Source organism: Ambystoma mexicanum, chromosome 3q, assembly GCF_040938575.1.
Source record: "Ambystoma mexicanum isolate Mex_15411 chromosome 3q, UKY_AmexF1_1, whole genome shotgun sequence".
Taxonomy (NCBI): Eukaryota; Metazoa; Chordata; class Amphibia; order Caudata; family Ambystomatidae; genus Ambystoma; species Ambystoma mexicanum.
In genome coordinates, this window is record NC_090926.1 from 599,270,078 (window position 1) to 599,283,595 (window position 13,518).

General features: G+C 44.2%; 1 protein-coding gene across 1 annotated transcript in view; it reads right to left on the reverse strand.

Annotated features, from left to right (window-relative positions):
• The window catches only part of ABCC3 (ATP binding cassette subfamily C member 3), an 804,906-nt gene that overhangs the window by 67,779 nt on the left and 723,609 nt on the right, over positions 1-13,518 (reverse strand). The window lies entirely within an intron of this gene.

The window sequence follows — 13,518 nt, forward strand, 5'->3', positions numbered from 1 at the left end:
GCTCGAGGCTAACTATTTAATGTCAAAAAGAAGTAGAGGGTATTAAAGCTACTTGTATTCATCCTGTTTAAAATCAACAAACACATTGATGGTTAAAATAAGATTATCTATTTTACATTATTCGGTTATATGACCCAATGGGCAGGAGATTATTCTCAACAATCCAATTGGAAATATTGCGAAATTTGGGATGAAACCATAAACCATATTTTTTATTTCTGTGCCCCTTATGTGGAACAATTAGATGGTAGCATTTGAGGCCAGTGTGTCGAACGGGAAATCATATTGTGCCTCCTATACTATATGAATATATGTATATTGGCCTAGGCCAAGCTGCTTACAAGCCACTTACAAAGAAATCCGCGTTGCAAGGTCTTGACCTTAGATCTGAGTATGCCGCCATTTTAGGTCTATCCACCATTTTAGATTCTCTTTCTAAAGTCACCCTGTGTTCTAAGATGGTGGACAGTGTCATTCCGAATGTAACATGGCCGTCTTGACCTCTGTGTACAAACTGACATGTAACTTGCCTGCAGGCCACATGTTAGGGTCATGAACTGAGACCTTGTCCTTCGTTGACCTGTGTATAGAGGATTACCTGCGCCAACAAAGCTAATCCGCGAGCATATGTTAAACACAATGGCCCTCATTACAACCTTGGCGGAGGACGATGGTGCTATTAGCACCATGGTCCATGCCGCTAAAGTTGCAATTCCGCCATGATGGATGGCGGAATTACCGCCCCATTCCAAGGTGAGTGGGGCGGTAATTCCCCATTCACCAATGGCCCCTTCCCCATTCCCATTTTTGCCCCATAGGGCATAATGGGAATGGGGAAAGGCGATAATTACGGCACTGTAAATTACGGTGCTGTAATTATCGCCAAGGTCCCTTTGTGGCATGGCTTTTAATGCCTGCCAAAAGCAGGCGTTAAACAGCCATCCCGCAAAGGGAACCTTGTAATCAGGCGTTAAGGGTCGGCGCCGTTTACGGCGCCGTAAACCCCTTAACGCCTGAGTCGGAATGAGGCCCAATGTATTCAAATACCGAAATGTGAACACTTGTTTGACTGCATTGTATAAAACTGGTTGAGAAGGCTCTACGAGAAATCCTAAGACATAGGTCCTCATTACAAGTCAGGCGTTAAGGGTTTAACGGCGCCGTCAGCGCCGTTAACCCTTAACGCCTGATTCACACTTTAAGGCCTGCTTTTTGCAGGCGTTAAAGTTCTAGGCGCTAAGCGACCTTGGTGCTAATTACGGCTCCGTAATTTACAGTGCCGTAATTAGCGCCTTCCCCATCCCCATTATGCCCTATGGGGCAAAAATGGGAATGGGGAAGGGCAAATGGTGAATGGGGAATTACTGCCCCACTCACCTTGGAATGGGGCGGTAATTCCGCCAGCCACGATGGCGGAATTCGGCATGGACCATGGTGCTAATAGCACCATGGTCCAGCGCCTGGGTTGTAATGAGGCCCATAGTGTTGCCATTATGACTTGTTAGTGAATGTATTAATGGTAAACCCTAAATGCATAGATGTATGAACTCGGCAGGAACCCTAGATCCATGATGTAAGTTGTAGGTGGGCTGAACATCATGTTTCTGATAGTATAAAAGGTGTGACTATTCTAATGTACAGCCCCACTCACTGAGCACATCGAACAGCGCTGGAGTTCGTTGTGTTGTACTGAGGACCGATAGCTATCTGTTGCTTTGTCCTTTGAAACTGTTCAGTATAGAATAAAGATCTTTGTATCTTTCTTTGTAACCCGCATTTGGTGTATTTCCTTTTGGGGTACTCATCCTCGATATCTTCTTTTTGTTTTCACAGATGGTGCCCGAATAGGGACCCTCAAGATTGATGCCAGCTTGTTGAAGATTGACGCAAGCTATCGGACCGGGATCGGACGGTGTAGCAAAAAAAAAAGGGGGCCCCTTTCTGAAAGAGATGTGACACCTCAACAGCACTGCACGGCCCGATTCCTGGACGATGAGTTTGCGGTCCGAGTCGGCATCTTGACGAGGGTCCACTTATCGAGGCGGGCAGATTTGCCGAAATCACCAAACACGAGGTAAGACTCGTTAGAAAAGAATTTTGTAATCCGATCAGACCTCCTTAGGATTGATCAGGTGAGTCGTGACCCGATTCTTAAGTACCCTGTTAATTTGTTTTGGCGCATTGTATCTGCAAATACAATTATTGACCAGGTAACACCAGTGTTCTGATATGCCTGGGAAACTGTCTGCCTGCTTCAGGGTGTTATTCTGCGGTGACAGACAATCTTTGGAATTCAGCCGTCCGGCACCACAGGAGTGGTCGCCGGCTTGTACTATGTAGTGTAAGCATGGCATTGGTAGTATAGTGTTTAATGATATTTGGCATGGACAAACTAGACATGCTTCCGAACTTCAGTGGCCAATCAATGGTAGTTTTGAAATCCCTTGTATTGAGTACTTAGAATCCATTTTATTAAAGAAAAAGGCTAGACCTGCAGCATTCGATGTTTTACAGAATTGGAAGAAAGAAGCTTAGTCACAGCTTAAGACTAGAGAAAAACACGCGCGCCATCATAAGACTAACGCCGAAAAAGCATTGCTATATGACCATGATAAACAGTCTGAGTCGGCTAGGAATATGAATAGGGCTTTCTCACTTGGCATTCAGAAAATCTATCCTTCTAAAGACTTTCATGTTTCCGACAAATTTATTGATAAATTGCTAAATGAATGAAGGCCTGGTGCCACTACGCCATCTCTGTATGTTCCTCTTCCTGTTGCTCTTCCTGCTGTTCCTGCTCCTCCTACTGTTCCTCTTCCTCCACCTCTTCCTATTGTACCAGCGATAGTACCTCTGTTGAACTTGCCTGCTCTCCCTCTTCCAAGTGGTCCTGCACCACTTAAAGTTGATCAGGGAGCGGGATCGAGGGTTGTCACTCGCAATACTGTACCTCCAGAGAAGAAACATGACTTGGTTGCGTGGGCTAAACATTGTAAAGAGAGGGATGATCGAGCAAATGTTTTTGCTTCACTTTCTAATATGGATAATTTTCCTGAGAAAAATGTTTTTGTTGAGGGATTAGGGGTTCACTTATGCGTAATGTGGGACAGATTAAACAATGCAGATCTCCCACAAGAGTTGAGGGATCTGAACACCTTAGCACTTTCTAGAGACACTGGGCCTCATTACGACCCAGGCGGTAAGTTACCGCCTGGGCCGTCACTTTACCACCATGGCGTAAACTACGTTTACGCCATGGTGGTTGGCGGACTTACCGCCCCATTCCGACCTTGGCGGGGCGGTAAGTCCCCAATCCCCATTTACCCTTCCCCATTCCCATTTTTGCCCCATAGGGCATAATGGGAGTGGGGAAGGCGTTAATTACGCCACCGTAAATTACGGTGGCGTAATTAACTCCATGGTCCCTTAGCGCCATGGATTTTAACACCCGCTAAAAGCGGGTGTTAAAATCTCCATGGCGCTAAGGGACCTCGTAATTGGCGGTAAGGGGTCGGCGCAGCTAACGCTGGCGTAAACCCCTTACCGCCAGGGTCGTAATGAGGCCCACTGTGGAGAAAGTATAATAGCATGTTGAGAGGATATTTGAGTACAGAAAGAAGTTGGAAAGGTTACAGAATGAGGATGAAGATGAGGATAGTATGTATGTAGAGAAGCAGTTCCTCCCTTGTCGTAAATCGATATCCGAGAAAACACGAATGTGCACGAAAGACGCGATTAGATGGATCTCAGACACGTCGACGAATCCAGTTGAAGTATATGACACGTATAGTCAGTATACACCAGAAATGCAGAGGAAAGTGATAAAGGTAGTGGTAAAGTACCTACAGGATGAGTGCGTAAAGAGAAAGATTTGTTCTCCCACAGAGTTATTGAGTGTTTATAAGAGAGCTTTTTCACTTGACACTTCTTCTACTGCTTTAGCGCTTGATTTGGCTCTGTTGCTTAGTAAGCGTTCGGAGTTGCCTACTTCTCAGTTGCCTATGAGAGAGGTTCTTCCAACACTTGTTTCAAAGGTTGAGATTGCGGCTAATCTTGCAACAGGTGCAGCTGCTGTGGATATTACTGCACATTATGTGTCGCAGTTTGTTCATGTCCCGTTCTCAAGACAGGAAGTGAACACTATTAGACAATCTATTCCCGACATTAGTAAAACTCCAACAGGGTTCTATAAAGAAATGGAGTCTGTCTTGCAATCCTCAGTATTCACCTTAATTGTTATTTCCTGTACTCCTGCCCGTAGATTTGTGGAAACAGGTTAGAACTATAGATGACGTACCAGGGTTATGAGATATATGGGCTAACATAATCGGACTCAATGGAGAAAGGCCAGCAGGCGAGAGACCGCCTCAGGTGATACTAACTTTACCTGACAGAATCATTGCAAAATTGAAAACCAGAATTCCCGAAAAGAGAATTATTTGGGACAAGCTTACGGCCTGTGTCCAAGGGAAGTCTGAGGGTGCTACAGAGTTCTTCAATCGGTTCAAACAGGTATTCTCGGATTTCAGTGGACAAGACTTAGGCACGGAGTCTGGGAAAAGATTATTTGTGGACAAATTTGTACGTGGATTGTTGCTGACATCCAGTCGCAAATGATGTCTTCTGAGAGCGCTTGGCAAGCGAAGACTCAATCAGAAGTACTGCACATGACTCAGTACTATGAGAATCGTGTCAATAATGAAAAGGAAAGAGTCGAAAAGAGAAAAGGTGATTTAAAGACAAAAGTATTATTACAGCAAATTGTTAGAGGCCCTAGAGGGGGTAATTCGCAGTTTAGAGGTCAGTATGTTCCACAAGGAAATGCGCCCTTGGGTCCTGTAAATATTAACCAGTGTGCCTATTGTCGACAAGAGGGTCATTGGCGTCCACAATGCCCGATCCTTCGACAAAGGTCAAATAACACATTTGGAAATAAGGGTAGATGATCCAGAGGTCGCCCGGGTTTAGGGGGCCCTGGTAGGGGTCAGTTTGCACAGGATCCACAGCAACCTTTTTCACAGGATAATCAGGTACCAATTAAGGATACGAGAAACATTTTTGATGATCCATCTGCTGCTTACCTCTCTGAAGAACTCCCTTTTGATGACATTTTGTTTCGCTAGGATTGCCCGAAGCAGGGTTTGGAACCGACACCCGTTAATCAGAAAGGTCCCTACGTTGAAATGATAGTGGGAAATAGGAAACATCTATTCTTAATAGATACAGGGGCACACAAGTGTTCCATTGATCATTCTCGGGTTACAAACATTCCACCATCAGGGCAAACTAATGTTTCTGTAGGGTTTTCTGGCACACTAGTTGTCTGTCTGGTTTCTTCTCCGGTAGCTATTCCTTTGGTTCCCTTTACGGACCACTGTCCATTTCTTTTGACTTCGAATTGTGGAGAGAATTTGCTGGGGTTGAATCTGTTGAAAGAATTAAATGCGGTAATTCATTGTTCTTCTGACGCAGTGCCTTTGACGATTTCACCACAGCAACTTTCCGTTTCCCAATTCTTGGCTGGACCTTTGCCGCCAGAATTCAGTGGTGTCCCAGAGTGTTTATGGGCAATTGACGACAATGATGTCAGTGTTTTACAGATTGAGCCTGTTAAAATAGTTTTGAAACATGGAGTAAAGCTGCCACGTATTCCACAATATAAAATTTCAGTCGAGGGTGAGCAAGCTTTGAAATGCATCGTTTCCGATTTTGTGCATTGAGGGGTGATTGAGGAATTTGCAGGTAGTTTGTGCAATAGTCCAATTTTGCCCGTGTACAAAAAAGGTGATAATGCAATTCCATTTCGTTTCATAATTGATCTAGATACCATCAATAAGGTTGTCGCTCCACAATTTCCAATTGTGCCTGATGTGACAACAATATTAATTATGATTCTGGCTTCAGCTACTTACTTTAGTGTTGTGGATCTGAAGAATGCTTTCTTTAGTATTCCTATACACAAGGACAGTAGATATTTGTTCGTGTTCACCTTAAGGGGACGCTCGTTCACCTTTACCCGTGCACCCCAAGGTTACACGGAAAGTCCCAATATCTATATTAGGGCTTTGAAAGAACAGCTTGATACTCTTGAATTGCCCTCTACTTGTACACTGCTTCAATAAGTTGATGACTTGCTTTTAGCTGCCGACTCAGAGAGCGCTTGTAAAGAGGGCACTGTGTTATTACTTATACACTTGGCTAAAATGGTCACAAAGCTTTGCTTAAAAAAATTCAATATTGTTGTCAGGAGGTCGCCTATTTAGGCTATCTCCTGTCAAAGGAGGGAAGATGATTGACGCCTGAACTGATAAAACTCATTTCTAGCATGTTTGTCCCAAATACACAGAGGGAAGTCAGAGCCTTGATAGGTATGGCTTTTTACTGTAGGCAGTGGATCCCCAGTTTGTCACTAGTGATTAAGCCGATGTTGGCTTTGATGAAGAAGGGCATTTCTTCACCATTGCCGTGGAACATGGAGCACCAGCGTGCATTTGTTCTGCTCAAGACTGCATTGTGCTCAGCACCGGTTTTGGGCACACCAAACTATGAAAAGGCCTTTGTGTTGTTTGTGCATGAATGTGATGGATGTGCTTCGATGTATTAGCGCAGGAACATGGAGCGAAGAATGGGCCATGCGGTTACTTTTCTTCCGCCCTTGATCCTGTAGCATGCGCTTTGCCAAGAGGTTTGCGAGCTGTCGCTGCTGTTGCTGCGTCTGTAAAACAGAGTGAGGGAATGGTCCTAGGCCATCCTCTTAACCCTGATGGTGCCTCACTCTGTAGATGTTCTATTGAACAGAACTCAAACGCAACACCTCACTTCCGCACGGTTGACGAGATATGAATTGATCTTGTTTGCTCCTCACATACAAATTAAGAGGTGTTGTGTTCTTAATCCGGCTTAACTCTTACCTTTCCCGCAAGGTACTGCTTGCAATGACAAAGAGTCACATGACTGTCTGTACACTACCGAACAAGAGACAAAGGGTAGAAGTGACCTAAAAGACACTCCTTTGAACAATCCACAAGGGGAACAATCCACAAGGGGATGGCTCCTGCTTCAAACTTCTGGATGGTACATCCACAGCTGCTTATGCAACTACCACATTAAGCACGGCCGTGGAAACCAAGAGAATCACGCATAACTCCGCGCAGGCTGCAGAGATTATAGCATTGACCCGAGCTTGTGAACTTTCTGAAGGGCTTACAGTAAACATATATACTGACAGTCAGTATGCCTTTGGGGTGGTTCACAACTTTGGTAGACTTTGGTCAGAAAAAGGGTTCTTAACTTCACACGGTGCAAAAATCCAGCATGGCTCCCTAATAGTACAACTGCTCTCAGCGCTTGCTCTTCCCACTCAGTTAGCTGTCGTAAAATGTGCAGTACATCAAAAGATTGTAGTTGATATAGGAAAAGGGAACGCTTTCACTGATCAGATAGCTAAACAGACTGCCACTGATTTCTCTGCAGATGTATACATTTCAAGAGGGACTGTAAATCCCTATGCAATGGATGAGGGTGTTGAGTCTGTAAGGGACATCCAAGCTGATGCCACATTAGAAGAGTCCAAGAAATGGGCTGAAGGCTTGGGGAAACTTGATGATGATGGGTGTTGGTTGGATATAGTCGAAGGGAAATGGCTACTCCCTGACACATACATAATGATGATGGTCATCATGGCTCATGAGCCTACACATATATGTGCCCGGAAAATTACAAAAATTTTGGAGAAAGTTTGGGCGAATGACAAAATCTCTAAAATAGCTGAACGATATGTTCAGAACTGCATGATCTGTTTACAGTACAATGTGGGAAAGGGTACATCAACTCCTAAGGGAAGTTTTGGTCCACCTTCTGTCCCCTTTGAGGTCATACACTTTGATTTTATCGAAATGGAACGGTGCAATAATTTGAAATATGTGTTAGTTGTCATTTGTGCTTTCAGCAAATGGGTTGAGGCTTTTCCTGTTAAAGACGCTACAGCCATGACTACTGCAAAAACTATGTTAAAGGAGTACTTTCCTAGGTTTGGGCTACCAAGAGTCATCTGGTCTGACAATGGTCCACACTTTGTCGCTGTTGTAATTCTGCAGATATGTGCGGCACTACAGATCGACAAACAGTTCCATTTGGCCAGACATGCCCAGAGTGCCGGACTAGTAGAAAGTCACAACGGCATCATCAAGAACAAGCTCGCTAAGACGTGTGCCAGCACCAAACTAAAATGGCCGGACGCCTTACCGATTGTGTTACTAGCCATGCATACAACCCTCAAACTAAGACTGGGCTCTCTCCATTTGAGGTGGTAATGGAGAGATCTGTGAATATCTGGAACCTTCCGAAATGTCATTCTTTGAAACACTTCGAAAATGTACTTCTTTCAGATGACTGTAGCCAGTTGACTAAAAACCTGCATTTGATTTATCACCAGGTGCGAGAGGCTTTACGAGGGCCCAGGTCATAGCATGCGGCCCGGTGTATGGGTGTTGACGAAGGCATTTGAGCGATCCTCTTGCCTTGCACCTCGGTGGCGGGTCCCATTCCAGGTCCTCCTGGTCACACAGACGGCGGTGCGGGTCATAGGCAGAGAAAACTGGATCCACGCGACCCACGTTGAGGATTCCACGCCCGGTGCCATACGATACAGAAGAAACAGAATCCCTCACCAATACTGCAACCAATGATCCCAAAGGACTAAACAGCATTGAGAGTGCATCAGAGATTCTCTCTGAGCACGTGAGACCTGGGGAAACAGCCATCTTGTCTCCACACTCTCCAAAAGTTTTGCTTCCGGAAACTGTTGTTCCGGATCATGCATCTTCACTTGCTCTTGATACGTCGCTTCCAACGGAAGTGATGACACGTTGTTCTTGGATCAATCAGTACCAGGGACAACGAGGTACAATTTGTGTCCAAGGAAATAGACTTACGGCACGGTTCAGCTGTGCATTCGAAGAAGGAGGAAAAATCATTAAGGGCTTGCTTTTTGGCCAAGTAATTGTTTGAAAAAGGGGATTCTGTTGGCTAGGGTTGTGGAAGGACTAAGAAGTCGCTCGGCCGAGAGGTCGCCAGCCAAAAACACTGGGGTTTTTCGTTTGAAGACTGCAATGCCTGCAACCGATACCGCTAGTACAGGACTGATAAATGATCGTGTGACCAGCTATGAGAATGGACAAACTGTTTGTGCCCCGAAAACATACGTCTGTCATTTTATAAAGTCAATTGGTTTTATAATAGTAATTGTTTTAGGCTTTTGGTACCTGGAAGAAGTGCATCCATTACCGACTCAAAATGTACCCACTGTCTCTACTCCTTTTGTGCATCTGCACACTTTATCTCCTAGAGCCTCTCAGCATAGACAGAGATACTACAATAATACATTATTAAACATCATGAATGCTACACATGCTATTTTTAATAAGTCCAACTGTTGGATCTGTTCGCATTTACCGCAACACGGGGATAAGGGGCTGGGTTGGTATATTCATCCTTTACCTTTGAAAACTGCTTGCTATGCTTCTCTTAGAGCACGATACTTTGGCCGATGGAAGGATAACATCTATGGGAACTTTGACGGTACTAATTTGAATAGTTTTGAGAAACATGTTCTTACGCCCCTGGGATGCTCGCTTTTGACGAATAGGAGCAAGCTCAACGTTGCTTCTATTAGACCTTCTGATAGATTGTCTCGTCCTTTCCAATCTTTGATTTCCTTTAAAATGGCTCCTATAGGGAATAAGGATGCCATGCCTCCTTCTTACACTGTTAACCATATTCCTGATTCAGTTTCTTTCTGCATACAGAGGAATGGTACTCAGTCAATGGGAAATTTTAGAGGTTGCGCCAACTTTGCGAATGTGACTGGGGAAGACAGACCTTTGTATGTAGGCAAACCTGTCTACTTTGTTTGCGGTAATGTAGCATTTCCATGGCTACCCAGGATTGGCAGGGAACTTGTTATTTAGGGATCCTGTTACCCGGGGTATTCATAGCCAGTACTGTAGAGGTTTCAAAGGCTCGTCCACGGTGGGACGAGAATGGTGACACTCTAGGTTCTGGGAGACGTAGTGAAATCCTTTGTGCCATTCTGGGGACAAATAGCGAACTCTAAAGACATAAGGAGACTAGCGAGAGTACTGGAGAGAACCATCAACCGAACCTGAGACATACTCTATAATATGACGTTAGAACAGAAAGCAATAAGGTTAGTAGCACTTCAGAACCGGATGGCATTAGATGTCATTCTGGCTGAATGTGGTGGAGTGTGTAAATTAGTGGAGTCCGCTTGCTGTGTTTTCGTGCCAGATTCCTCCACAACTATCTTTAAGGCAATACAAAATCTGCATGTCCTTAGTTCAGAAGTGCATGTTCCTGAAGGAAACTGGGATTTTAGCGCTTTGTTCTGGGACTTCTTGCGATCTTGGGGTTGGAAGGTGCTTTCGGTCTTACTGATCATTTTGGGAATTCTGTTGTTCCTTTGTTGTTGTATACAGTGTCTACCTAGTATATGTTCGATACTAGGGGGATGTTGCGCACAGGCAATAGGTACATTAGGGCACAAGCTATACACCCCAGATAAGAACTCCAAAGAGTATGTGTTGAAAGAGATTCTGTTAACCGATCTAATGGCAATAGATATTTCTGACAGTGATTCAGGGTGTATGGATGTTGAGACATGGAGTTGTTCGTAAAGTGACCAGAAATAGTTTTAGTGCTTTGCATAGGCCAAAAGGAGGGTTTGCCGAACGGGAAATCATATTGTGCCTCCTATACTATATGAATATATGTATATTGGCCTACGCCAAGCTGCTTACAAGCCATTTATGAAGAAATCTGCGTTGCAAGGTCTTGACCTTAGATCTGAGTAAGCCGCCATTTTAGGTCTATCTGCCATTTTAGATGCTCTCTCTAAAGTCACCCTGTGTTCTAAGATGGTGGACAGTGTCATTCCGAATGTAACACGGCCGTCTTGACCTCTGTGTACAAACTGATATGTAACTTTCCTGCAGGCCACATGTTAGGGTCATAAACAGAGACCTTGTCCTTCATTGACCTGTGTATAGAGGATTACCTGCGCCAACAAAGCAAATGTATTCAAATACCGAAATGTGAACACTTGTTTGACTGCATTGTATAAAACTGTTTGAGAAGGCTCTACGAGAAATCCTAAGACATACTGTTGTTATTATGACTTGTTAGTGAATGTATTAATGGTAAACCCTAAATGCATAGATGTATGAACTCGGCACGAACCCTAGATCCGTGATGTATTAACTTGTATTGGGTTGTAGATGGGCTGAACATCATGTTTCTGATAGTATAAAAGGTGCGACTATTCTAATGTACAGCCCCACTCACTGAGCACACCGAACAGCAGTGGCGTTTGTTGTGTTGTACTGAGGGCCGAAAGCTATCTGTTGCTTTGTCCTTTGAAACTGTTCAGTATAGAATAAAGATCTGTGTATCTTTCTTTGTAACCTGGTTTTGGTGTATTTCCTTTTGGGGTACTCAGCCTCGATATCTTCTTTTTGTTTTCACAAGTGCTTGACCAGTACAGAATCAGGAAATTAGAGGATGCAAGATGTCTAATCTTACATTCAAATGATGTAAAGGCACAACATGCAATGCTCAGCTTTACTTAAAAAGCCTGGTGGAAAAGGATGAGTTTTCTAAAAAAAATGAAATTACTTAATCTGCGTGACTGTCTAAATTTTGATGTATGAAATGCTGGACTCTGTATATTATAACAAACAACAATTGTATGGATTTTTCTAAGACCGTGGCGATATTTTATCTGTATGTGTATCTCCAAACATGTATTTTTATTATCTTATGCAACTTTTATGGCATTCGCTGAAATAAAGTTGTAGGACTGACTGCGGCCCATCTGCCCCTCCACCATAGGACAGGAGGCACCAGCATAAGCAGCTCAGGCAGCCTCCACATCTCCCCCTACCTCCTGCTAACACACTTCCTCCGGCCCCTGTGCCTCTTACCACATAGCCACACCCTTCTCTTGAGCTGCATCTGTCTTGTGTTCTCTCTCCTGCTACTGACCCTCCTCCTCTTGGCCCTCAGCCATCTGCCTTTTTATTTCTCATACTACAATTTTCAAGGTTCCAATGAGTTCTTAACATGAAACAGCAGGGGTGTTATCTATGAATGAAAGCAGCCTGTTTCTTCTCGCATATTGTGGTTGGTTTTCTCCTGCTCCTCTACAGCCTTGTCAGTACTTTGCAAAAACTGTACAGTGATTGTGGCCTCTAGACTGCTGCCCCCAATGCCTGATGCACAATTGCTGCATCACATGGTGCATCTCACAGTATGCTGAGATTCAGGAAACTGGCCCTCAGAGCGGACGTTAGAGACAGGGTGGCTGGTACGGGTAAGTAGTGGAGGCAGGGAGAGTTGTGCAGGGGTTTCACACAGTTTTTTATTATTATTATTATTATTATTATTATTATTATTATTATTATTATTATTATTATGGTATTTATTGAGAACTGACCTAGCTTCAAGAAGCAATGGAGCTCTTTACAGAGCTATACAACAATACAGGTTCTTAACCCGAAACCCTTTACAGAGGTGTACAATATTACAGATGCATAACAGAGTGCTTTTCAGAGATAACAGAACAGATATACAGTGGGGGATAGGAAATAGAGAGGCACAGAGGAAGGTTACAGCTGTACCGGGTGGCGGCGAGGAGAGGGCGTGGCCGGCGTCTAGCAAGTCGGGTAGCACAAGGGGCGACTTGACAGACTAGGTGTTGAGCAGTGGAGTGGGAGTCAGAGTGAAGGTGTTGGGGCACCATCCCAAAAATGAACAAGTGGAAGGGGGTTGCATAAAACCGACCTTGCGGGGGGCCTTCGCGGGCAGCCTTGTGCAACATTGGTCTTATGTATGCAGACTTTGGATCCATATGTAGCTTTGTAAACATGTAAACTGTAGTGTTTGATGCCCTTTGGCCATGTTTTAGTTTGAAATACGTGCCTGATCTTCAATTCCTGGTTATCTGCAGCAGTGACTGGTGCGATGCGGGGCCCCAGGATTCAGGCGAGAGAGAATGGAGACATTCCCAGTGGTCCAGGTTCTCCATCAGGCTCCTTCACAATGTGATACGTGGGCCAGCCTTTTCAAATGAAGTAACTTTAATTGCATCCAACATGTGTTGGTAGTTTAATAACAGCAGGAATTATATGATAAGGGTACAAGGCATATTAGGAGAAAAAAAACACCTTAACATGCCTGATACCCATTTAATTTAGAAGGTGCTTGGGGTTAGTACCAGTGTGATGCACCAGTGTGATGCGAACAAAGAAGGAGTGATAGCATAGACACAGATGTGTCTGAAGTGACACCATTCTGTGGGCTCGCCTGGAAGCAGCCTTGATTAGGGTGATCAGATGCACCTTTAGAGTAAATATCTACTCAACACAAATACAAACATGAACACGAAGACTCTTCTCCCCCACAGAATATGTACGAGTATGCAGCTCCAAACAGTGCAGCCTA